The sequence below is a fragment of the Oryctolagus cuniculus genome, chromosome 15 (assembly GCF_051225735.1).
Source record: "Oryctolagus cuniculus isolate XC-2025 breed Fujian yellow rabbit chromosome 15, ASM5122573v1, whole genome shotgun sequence".
NCBI classification, from domain to species: Eukaryota; Metazoa; Chordata; class Mammalia; order Lagomorpha; family Leporidae; genus Oryctolagus; species Oryctolagus cuniculus.
This window is the reverse complement of record NC_142881.1, coordinates 81,849,671-81,860,331: the sequence shown is the minus strand read 5'-3', so window position 1 is coordinate 81,860,331 and position 10,661 is coordinate 81,849,671.

The window sequence follows — 10,661 nt, the reverse complement described above, 5'->3', positions numbered from 1 at the left end:
TTAATGACATCTTTTAGAGGGAGCAAGGCGTCAGGGGAAATAGTTCCCAGTGTGGGCCAGGGGAGAATGGCTTGCAATTCTCAGCCTTTACAAAACTCCTGCACCTTGTAATGTGCACTGCAAGGGGGTACTGCTGGGTCCCCTGAGCCTCCTTTGGCCTTAAGCCATGGAGTTGTCAGCAGCAACCCTGTTGTGGCTGGAGGCCTCCCTGTGGTTTACGGACTCTGTCTATGGGTGAACCTGAAAGAGAAGGTGGCCCCAGTGATGAATGAGATTTTGTTTTAAAAAAGTTTTATTTATTTGCAAGGCAGAGTCACAGAGTATGAGAGAGAAAGAGAGAGAGAGAGAGAGAGAGGGAGGGAGGGAGGGAGAGAGAGAGAGAGAGAGAAAGAGAGAGAGAATATCTTCTCTCTGCTGATTCACTCCCCAAATTGTCGAAACAGCCAAGACTGGGACAGACAGAAGCCAGGAGCCAGGAACTCCACCTGGGTTTCTCACATGAGTGGCGGGGGCACAAGCACTTGGGCCATCTTCCACTGCCTTCCCAAGCGCATTAGTAGGGAGCTGGATCAGAAGTATAGCAGGTGGGACTGAGACCAGACTCCAATATGGAGTACCAGGGTTGCAAGCAGTGGCATAACCTGCTGTGCCATGATGCTGGTCTCACAAAGGAGATTCAATTCCTTTTTTTTCTGCCAATATTTTATTATATCAATGGCACTACATTTAAATGGCCATGAAGGCCAATTCAATGTAGTTCCATTGGAATAAAATTCAAGGATTTGAAATGCAAAGGATCATGGGAGAATGTAATTAAAAGCTGTCTATTTGGGTGCAAAGCTTTTTGAAATCCGTGCATAGTTTGTTAATCATACGTACATTTTCCATGAACTGTTTGAAGACCTGTCATCCACAGCAGCGAGCTGGGTGAGGAAGGGCAAGGCTCCTCCCACAAGTGGAGGCCTCCTAGAGGGAATAAGCTGTGGGTCATCGGTCAGCCTCTGTGTCCTGGGGCTGTCATGGAAGGACCTCTTGGGGAGTCAGCAGGGGAGGCTCAGGAGGCTGCTGGGGCAGAGGGCAGGGCTGCAGCGTGAGGGAGAAGCTGACATGGGCAGCAGTGTGCTCAGACGGAGGGGCAGCTTCCTGCTTCTCAGTTTCCACACCTGATGTCCATCCTCCAGGGGATGACTTCAGTGGAGGGTACAATTCCTGTCTATGAAACAGCTCCATCCCCTTGTGGTCCTGTCAAATAAGAGGAACCCAAATAGGAATCTGGGCTGGGCTAACCCAAACACTCTCTATGATGAGATTCTTAATCGTTGCCAACAGCAGGAGGCATGTTGGTGCTGACCCCTCCCCACACATCCTCCCGTTGCATCACCCCACTGCCACCTGTACTGCTGGTTTGGTGCCAGTGCCCGGCCATCATCCTCTGCCTCACTCAGGGTGAGCTCGGTTGCTACAGCAACAATACCCTGGAATCTCAGTGGTGTAAACAAGCACATCCATTTCTCTCTCAGCTTGGAGGCTCTCCCTCACTCAGGCAGGGAGCAGCCTCCCCCTCTCTGCTTCCCTGAGAAACAGGGCTCCTGTCCTGGCCTTTCTGCTTCAGAGGCCCCAGTGGTCAGGAGGGCCTTCCTGGAAAATCATCTGTGTCCCACCCTGTGGGCTGTGACCAGTCAGGGGTATCAGGGCAGCCTGCATCCACATCTGGTTCCAGGTGGGTTCCAGTTGCTGGAAAAGCATCTCTGGAGATTTCCTCTGTCTCTGTCCAGAGTCTGAGACCAGCAGGGTGATGGGTGGCAGCCATTTTGGTGGGAAGTGCAGTACACCAGTGGCATATGTGGTGGCCTCTGTTCCCGTTTCTCCTTTTGGGGTACTTGCCAAGATTCTATCAAGTATGTGGGCTCAACCAGATGCCCTGGGGACTCTTACTTCTACGTGGCATGTATGGCATCATCCTGGACCCACTGACCAGCACTGAATTCCAGAGGCAAATGGGTCACTCTGGGTCGCTAGCATGGTGCTTGTTTGTGTGACCTTGGGACACCAAAATGGTGCAAACATGTTGATTTGAGGTGATTCTCCCACATGTTAGATATAAAATATATTCAGAATTCCAGATACTGACAGCTTGCTGCTGACTCTGGTGTTTACCCTGTGTGTGGGTAGATCTGTGTGTCATCACACACTCCCCAACTGCAGTGCTGTCTCTGGTCCACAGCACCAAAAGGTAGCAAAGGTGGTGACCAGGTTCCTTTATCCTGTGCCTCCCCCACCCCCCTATCTCTGGTTACCAGGTGGTCACCCCAGCCCCTCTGCAGACTCTGTGCCAAGTATATGGTGGTCCCTGGCTGCACCTGTATTCCCAGAGGACTTTCAAGACTATTGCTCTACAGTGCAATGAGCTCTGACAGAGGGCGTTTCTTGCTGTTGATTCAGTGGTGATGTAGTGCTCTCATGTGCTGGTCTTTTTCTTTTTCTTTTTTAAAAAGATTTTATTAATTTTTTGAGAGGGAGAGTTACAGAGAGAGAGAGAAGGATAGACAGAGAGAAAGGTCTTCCATCTGCTGGTTCACTCCTCATATGGCCACAATGGCCAGAGCAGAATAGGTCTGAAGCCAGGAGCCAGGAGATGATTTCTCTGGGTCTCCCATGAAGGTGCAGGGGTCCAAGTCCTGGGGTCATCTTTTATTGCTTTCTCAGGCCATAGCAGAGAGCTGGATTGGAAGAGAAGCAGTGGGAACATGAAATGGTGCCCATATGGGATGATGGCATGGCAGGTGGAGGCTTAGCCTGCTATGCCACAGTGCTGGCCCCATGGACTGGTCTTAAGTCATGCAGAATGGAGGACAGAAATTCCTTGTGAGGATGGGCTCTTTTACCTCTACCCCACCTCCCTGCTGGCGTATGGAAGGCAGGTGTGTTATCCGTAATGGTAGAGGTACCATTTTAGGAATGCAGCAATTATAGCCTAGAGTTCAATAGAGGACATGGTAGGGACATGTGCTGTTCTCCTTCGATGCTATAAAACACCAAATGCTAAATTTAACACCAACAGAAAATGAGCTATCTCCCACGTTTTCCTGTGCACTATGATTAAGAATTGCATTGTGTGGACATCATCAATGAAACAAAATAATGACCTCTAAGAATGCCACTGGAAGCCAGAGTTCATGGATGGCGTGTATGATAGATGATGTAATGGTCACACATGAGTAATGATGTCACTAATATCAAATAACTTGAGGGGCAAAATATCTATGTTATTTCACTAAATCAGTTTCCAAGGTCAATAGCCATGGCTCCTGAATGATAACAGTGCTGATACCTTTTACTTATTAGAGGGGATGTAGAAATGGTATACTGGACAACAAAGGACATGAAGAGATGGTATGCTCATTGGACAGAAAGCAATTATATCAATATCCATATATACAAATACACCCAGCAGTCACCAGAATCCTGAGAGTGAACATCTCCATGTCTCCCAGAAGTTTCCTTGTGCCCTTTGGCAAACTTTCTTTGCTCTGTCCCACTACTCACTCTCCTTGGGCAGCCACTAGTCTACTTTCTATCATTATACACTAATTTGAATTTCTAGAATTTTCTACTAATAGAATCATTCAGTATGTCCAAATACTTAAATAGATGCAAGCTTTTTTTAAAAGATTTATTTATTTGAAAGAGTTACAGAGAGAGGTAGAGAGAGAGAGAGAGAATCTTCCATCTGTTGGTTCACTCCCCAGATGGCCACAACGGCCGGAGCTGTGCCAATCTGAAGCCAGGAGCCAGGAGCTTCTTCCTGGTCTCCCACATGGGTGCAGGGGCCCATGGACTTGGGCCATCCTCTACTGCTATCCCAGGCCATAGCAGAGAGCTGGATCAGAAGTGAAGCAGCCGGGACTAGAACCGGCACCCATTTGGGATGCTGGTGCTTGAGGTCAGGGCGTTTGTCGCTCCCCGTCTTCGTGGAGGAACGACACAGGACCCTGCGCTGTTCTTTCGTCTGCTCGGCCCTCCCCGGGTTTGCTGCTGGTTCTTCCCGGGTTGGCTACCGACCCTTCCACCTCCGTGGAAGGGTGGTTCCCCCTAGCCACTTTCCCCACTTCCGTGGGGGAGCGGCATACCGCCGGCCGGCTCTCTCGGGGGCTGCACAGGTGTTCCTTCAGATAGATGTTCCTGGTGCATGTTGTCTCTCTCCTCCTTTATAGTCCTCTTCCGCCAATCCCAACTCTGCTACCCACACGCCGAGTACGCTGCTCTCCTCCAATCAGGAGCAGGTCCTGCTGTTTATTGGTTGAACTGGAGGCAGCTGTGTAGAAGCTGTTTCTCCCTTCTCAGCGCCATATTGTGGGAGAGCAGATGCATAGAATAAGTCTTAATTCCAGTAACTTAGTCTGGTCCGAGTTGCTCCCCACAGGCGTTAACTTGCTGTGCCACAGTGCCAGCCCCAACAGAAACTTTTAATATTTTGGGGGTAAATATTGAAGAATGGAATAGCTGCCTCATCTTGTAGCTTTCATTGAATTCCACAAATTTTGGTGGTTTTTTTTTATTAAATTGTTTTAATTCATTAAAATACCTTCTAATTTCCCTTTTGATGTATTCTTTTACCAATGGGTTACTCAGAAGTGTGTTATTTAGATTCCAAAAATTTGGTGATGTTCCAGATAACTTTCTATTGTTGATTGCTAATCTAATGGTATGGTAATCACAGAATTCATTCTGTATGACTTAAATACTTGAAAATTTGTTGACACTTGTTTTGTTTTTTGAATTTCCCCATATAGTTACTATTTTCAGTGCTTTTTGGTCCTTTGTGTAAATCTAGATTTCTATATGAATCATTTTTCTTCAGATATCTTTTCCTTCATGTGTGTGAGCAAAGGAGAGAGAAACAGAATATAAGCTCTCTGATATCTTTTCTTTTAAGGACACTAATTCTATATGAGCAGGGCCCCATATCTATGACCTTATTAGCCACCAGTGCCTCTATAAAGACCCTATCTTCAAATGCAGTTATACTGGAGGTTGACATTCCAATGTAAGAGTTTGTGAGTGAGGGGCACAATTCATTCCATAGGAGAAGATGACTTGGAAATATGGAGACAGGGGTGAGGGGTAACTTGGGGGCAACAGAAAGCTGAGGGAAGAGAGGAGTTCATGGAAATGCGAGGTCAACACAGTGAGACAATGCGGTCATAATAAAACGGACAGTTCCAGTGCACTGTGTAGGTATTGTGGGCAGCTCTTTACCTGGGTGACCTCTGATTCCTCGTGGCACTGTGTGTGGTCAGCTTGCTTTAGAGTTCAGGAAACAGAGACTTGTGGAAGTTGGATAACCTGACGGAGGATCCCGCAGCTGCTGAGGAGAGCTGCATTCAAACTGGGCTCCCTTAACCCAGGTGTGCTGTTTTCGCTAGGCTCAGCTGCCTCTCGGTAGGGGTTGCTGCTGAGAAGAGACCTGGCTTGGAAGAGGCTTAGGAAGCATCAGTGAGGCTGTGGGCGTCAGAAGGGAGGTTTTCTGATGTGGGTAGTTGGGAGCTATAGAAGTGTGCCCTGGCCAGTGTAGACTAGCGTGAAGGACATTGGTGCTCTTTGATGTATCTGTTGGGTACTCATGGAAAAGAAGACTCCAGGGCTCTGTGTTGTGGTGCAGCAGGCAAAGCTGCCCACTGTGATGCCAGCATCCTGTGACCCAGTGCTGGTTTGAGTCCCAGATGCTCTGCTTCTCATACAGCTTCCTGCTAACACACCTGGGAAAGCAGCAGAAGATGGTTCAAGCACTAGGGCCCTTGCACTCACATGGGAGACCCGGATGGAGTTCCAGGCTCCTGACTTGAGGCCCGCCAGGCCTAGCTTCAGTGGTTGCAAGCATTTGGGGAGTACACGAGTGTGGAAATCCTTCTGTCTCTCCATCTCACTCTGTCACTGTCTTTCAAATAAATAAATAAATACATCTTAAAAAAAAGAAAGAAAAATGACTCCAACTGCTGTGGTGGGGGGGGGGGAAGGTCCCCAGCTGTATTTACTCCAGGTTCTTATCTCCATGTGAGATAAAATTCAAAGTGGAGTCATATATTGAGTGCAAGAACAGAAGGATTTATTTAGAGAGAGAACATTTGAAAGTTAAGGTGGGTAGCCCCATGAGGAGAGGCACACACTACAAGGAGCAGCATTTGTAGCCCAGTTCAGTGGTCTCTTTTATTGGATAGGGGCAGTGACCTAACTGAATATACAAATAGGGTGGAGCTTGGGCAGGGTTCAGTGCATGTGATGATTCCTGGGAAGGCTTTCTTGGCATCTCCACGTGGAGCCCAGTGTACACACACTCATAATGGCATCTTTATGATACAGGAGGCTCAGGTGCATCAATTAAATTGGCCTGCAGGGAGGGGGGAGTTAGGATCCAGGCAATGAGACAGAGACTGCTGGAAACTTCTTAGCTCCTTTGTTCCTCACTGGCTCCCTGCCTCATCTGTATCACAAGTAGCTTTAGGAAGCTCAACATTCTGTGTTCACTGGCATCAGAACTGTGTGCACCACTTCAGATCTTTTCTGTGTCATCGCCCTTCTCTTGTTCTGGGCTGCACCTCTGGTGACACCTCTGCATGGGCTACACCTGCAGGCAGGTGCACAGGTGTCTGACTTTGCCTGCTGTCACCATGGGCACCTACTCTGAGCCCCTACAAAATCATGGACACATTTTCTTCTTTTTCTGTCACAATGGCCAAAAGCCTTCAGCACTCCACTTTCAGCAATGAGCAGATCATCCAGGTAGAAAACCAATAAGGAATCCAGGGTTTACAGGCCAGCAGCAGCCCTGGCTGGTGGCAGCCAGCCTGGAATGCAGAGTCATTTCCCCCTCTTCTCTTTCTCTGCTCCCCTGCTCCTTTCCTTTGGCCTACTGCTTGGGATTATACTTAACACAGTGATAGTACTTAAGGCCTCTGCCTAAGGCTCTTTGTTTATTTTTACTAAATGTTTATTTTTATCTGCTTGAAAGAGAATGAGTGAGCGAGAGAAACCCCCTCCCACTGGTTTACTCCACAAGTGCCTGCAACAACCAGGACTACGCCAGACTTAAGCCAGGAGCCAGGAACTCCACCCAGGTCTCCCATGTGGGCAGCAGGAACCCAAGTACTTGGTCCATCACTTACTACCTTCCAGAATGTATTAGCAGGGATCTGGGTCAGAAACAGAGTAGACAGGACTTGAACTGTGATAGAGGATGCCAGTGGCATCCCAAGATGCCTCTTGCCACAATACCCTGTGCCCTCATTTCCTTTTGAAAATAAGGTTAAGACACCAAGACCATAACATCTCTTCCTTGGAGACTTAAAATGTGTATAAACATAATATGGTTTCTGAGAATTCTTGCAGAAACTTCTCTGCATAGTTCAAAGTCTCAATTTTATTAAGGACTCTTCAAAATAATGTGACACTGGGGCCAGTGCTGTGGCGCAGCAGGTTGAAGCCCTGGCCTGAATTGCCAGCATCCCATATGGGCGCTGATTCTAGTCCGGCTGCTCCTTTTCTGGTCCAGCTCTCTGCTATGGCCTGGGAAAGCAATGGAAGACAGGCCGGGTCCTTTGGCCCCTGCACCTATGTGGGAGATTCGGAGGAAGCTCCTGGATCCTTCAGCTTGGCACAGCTCTGGCCATTGCAGCCATCTGGGGAATGAAACCAGTGGATGGAAGACCTCTCTCTCTGTCTCTACCTCTCTCTGTAACTCTTTCAAATAAATAAAATAAATCTTTTAAAAAAATAAGGTGACACTAATTCAACTCCAAGATTATAGCATTCTATGGACCATAGGTCAGGCATAGTGTATTTTCAAGGGCAGGGCCAGCCAACATTTTCCTATAAAAAGCCACATGGCAAATATTTTAGGCTTTGCAGGCAATAAGGCCTCTGTCACCTGTACTTAACTTTGGCATTGTAGCACAGAAAGTGCAGACACAAATGAGCATGGCTATGTCTCAATAAAGCGCTATTTATGACAACAAGTAGTGGACTGGATTTGGCCTTTGGGCTATAGTTTGTTGACACCTGCTAAGAGAAACACACTTGTGAATGGAGGACATTGGTGGAGGATCAGGCAGAAGCAACATAAATGGAATGAGGGAAAAAGACAAGGAGGTTGACATTCTCTTCTTGCTGCTAAGTATCTCTTATGCTTCTTGTGTCTTCTGAATTCCTCAGTCTTGTTCGCATGGCAAGCATGGAACATAACTTCTTGCTTTACCTACAGTATTTTTGTGCAGTTAAGGTTGAACAGGTGTTCAACCCGTTGGCTTCCTTGACCTTTCACATAAAAGCACAGCATTTCCAGAGTCCTTCTCTGCCTTGTGACATTGGGGGAGGGAGGGAGACAGACGACGGGTGGTGTGTGTTAATGACATCTTATCCTTTCTGCCCATTTCTGGGACTGATCTCATGGCTCTGCCACTGCAAGCATGCTATTTGCCATGGGGTGCACCTTGTGGAGAGCCACAGGGCCAGATGGAAGAGGGGCCTAAGTAGCTGTTCCTCATGACATCTATTGGAGAAAATAGATTAATTCTCCAGTAAAGTGACATAAAGTGGCTGAATGGATAAAAACATAGGACTCAACTATATTCTGGCTACAAGAGACTCACTATACTTGTAAAGATTTACTGAGGAGAAAGGGATTGAAAAGGTATTCCATGCAGATGGGAACCAGAAAAGGACAGGAGTAGCTATATTTCTATAAAACAGACTAAGTAAAAACTGGAAGATAGGACAGAGAGGGTCATTCAATAATGACTAAGAGGTCAGTTCATCAAGGGGATCTAACAGTTGTAAATATATATGCACCCAACAATCGATGTCTGAATTTATGAAGTAATTACTAGTAGACCTGAGGGGAGAAATAGGCTGTACTACAGTGATAGTAGAGGAATTCAACACTCCAGTTTCAGCAATGAACAGATCATTCAGGTAGAAAAAGAAAGGAAACACCAGACTTAAACTATACTTCAGAGTGGATTGACTTAACAGATATCTATAGGACATTCCATCCAAATGCAGCAGAATGCACATTCTTCTCAAGTGCACACAGCCCATTCTCCAGGGTAAATCATACATTAGATCATAAAAGATGATTGAAATCATACCAGCTGTATTTTTGATCACCTATCTTTTCCAGTGGTATGGCACTAGAAATTAATAACAGAATGCATTTAGGAAAACTTACAGAAACATGGAAATGAAGCAACATGCTCCTGAATAATCACTGGGTCAATGAAGAAATTAAAGCGTATCTTGAGACAAATGAAGTGGAAACTGACATATCAAAATTTGTGGCAGCAGCCAAAACAATTCTTTTTTTTAAGGATTTATTTATTTATCTGAAGAGTTACACAGAGAGAGAAGAGGCAGAGAGAGAGAGAGAGAGAGAGACATAGAGATAGATACAGGGGCTGGCGCTGTGACTCACTTAGTTAATCCTCTGCCTGCGGTACCAGCATCCCATATGGCGCCAGGTTCTGGTCCCAGTGACTCCTCTTCCAGTCCAACTCTCTGCTGTGGCCCGGGAGGGCAGTGGAGGATGGCCCAGGTGCTTGGGCCCCTGCACCTGCATGGGAGACCAGGAGGAAGCACCTGGCTCCTGGCTTCAGATCAGCATAGCTCTGGCTGTAGTGGCCATTTTGGGGATGAACCAATGGAAGGAAGACCTTTCTCTATGTCTGTCTCTCACTGTCTAACTCTATCTGTCAAATAAATAAATAAATTTTTAAAAAGAGAGAGAGGTCTCCATCCGATGGCCCACTCCCCAGCTGGCTGCAATGGCTGGAGCTGCGCTGATCCAAAGCCAGGAAACAGGAACTTCCTCCAGATCTCCCACGCTGGTACAGGGGTTCAAGGACCAGGCCACAGCAGAGAGCCAGATCGGAAGCCGAGCAGCTGGGCCCCGAACCGGCAACCATGTGGGATGCCAGCGCCCCAGGCCAGGGTGCCACAACACTAGCCCCAGCCAAAGCAATTGTAAGAGAGAAGTTTAGAGCAAGAAATACCTACAAGAAGAAAGAAGTTTTCAAATAAGCAATCTATTGTCATAGCTCTAATAACTAGAAATAGGAAAAGAACAGCTAAGCCTAAAGTTAGCAGAGGGGAGATAATAAATATCAGAGAAGCCATAGGGATCAGGAAGAGAATAGGAGAGATCAATAAAACCAAGAGTTGGCTCTTTGAGAAGACAAAACAATTTAACAAATCCTTAGCTAGGCCAGGGAAAAAAGGGGGCTCAAATAAATTCAGAAATGAAAGAGGGAACATTAAAACTGATACCACAAATACACAAAGGATTATAGGAGGTCACTTTATCAATTACACAGCCATACAGAAAAACGGATAGATTCCTAGACACATATAACCCACCAAACTGAATCATGAAGGAATAGAAAAGTTGAGTAGATAAATAATGGGTAAAGAAATTAAATCATTAATAAAAATTCTCTCACCAAAGGAAAGCCCAGGACCTGATGCCTTCATTGCTGAATTCTACTAATAATTTATAATAGAAATCATACCGGTCCTTTTCAAACTTTTCAAAAATATTGCAAAAGAAGCTATACTGCCAAACTTACTTTATGAGGCCAGCATTACTGTAAAACCAAAACCAGACAAGGATA